The 1,030-nt window shown below is 31.7% G+C and overlaps 1 long non-coding RNA gene across 1 annotated transcript; it reads left to right on the top strand.

The window, feature by feature from the left end:
- Nucleotides 1-367, top strand: LOC106115330 (uncharacterized). The gene is made up of 2 exons (XR_001227755.1): nucleotides 1-71; nucleotides 271-367. It is a non-coding gene; the product is annotated as an uncharacterized LOC106115330 (long non-coding RNA).
- Nucleotides 368-1,030: the final 663 nt, after the last annotated feature.

The raw sequence follows: 1,030 nt of genomic DNA, 5'->3' as shown, positions 1-1,030 counted from the left end.
GTGCACCGCCGTAGCCAGCGCCGCTACCCTACTTTCCCGCGCCGCACCCGACTTACTCACATTGTGATAAAGTAACAGCAGTATTATTTTTTTATTCATAAATTTACAACCTGATGAAGTGACAAGGCTGACGTCTAATCTAGAGATGAGAATCGAGAAATAAAAGCTATTTTTGTGGGTGTGGGTTTTTGATTCTCATAATTGAGTTCGTTTAGCAGAAGGTATTATTAGTTTTTTTTTTAATTTTAAATAATAATTTTCTTTTTTCAGGTCATCATTTCTGCGTTTGAGTCAAAAAAGGCGTAACGCAATACAATCCATTAATAAAGTAAAAAATGTCATGAGTAATAAACATTTATTAAAATTATTTTTGTTTTATTTTTAACTCTATGTAATCAATATATGTTGTCAAAATAATAAAAAAAATTGAAATCAATTTTTTTGTTTTTATTCCTTTTACAATCTATTTAAGTTACTTTTCCATGAGTCTTATACGTTAGGTTCTCCTACAACCCATTTTGTAAGCGCTGTAGAAAAAAGAAAAGTAAGAATCATAAACCAATTTTAGGAAAATGTTTCATGTAAGCTTTTAAAACAATTAAGAAATTCTCATAATACGGTAGAGCGAGTAAGATAATTAACTTGATTTATATTCGCTAATCATGTACTGATTTTTTTAGTAAACTAATAACCTCTTATGCTCTTTGGATAGTTTTGATTCTTCACTATACTTTTCTCCTGTTTTACTCTGTGTCAGCTTGTCTTTGGTCTTATAATTGCAAATGGCGGTCGCGTAACGGATGATAGTTTGCCGTCAAAATGTATACGCGATATCTTAATAAGTTCAAAAGTTTTTAAAGTGGCGACTCTAAAACAACAAATAATGTGTAATGAGGTAGGTAAATTACCTTAATGTGAGTTCTTTCCAACATTACGTAACAATTTTTGTTTTTGTTAATCGCTCTCGAGGCTATCCGCTGTCTCGCTCGTTTGTTATGATTCCCCTGTCATTATTTACATCGGCGAAGTA

The sequence above is a fragment of the Papilio xuthus genome, unplaced genomic scaffold (genome assembly GCF_000836235.2).
Source record: "Papilio xuthus unplaced genomic scaffold, Pxut_1.1 DF827800.1, whole genome shotgun sequence".
NCBI lineage: Eukaryota > Metazoa > Arthropoda > Insecta > Lepidoptera > Papilionidae > Papilio > Papilio xuthus.
This window is presented reverse-complemented; position numbering and strand designations above follow the sequence as displayed.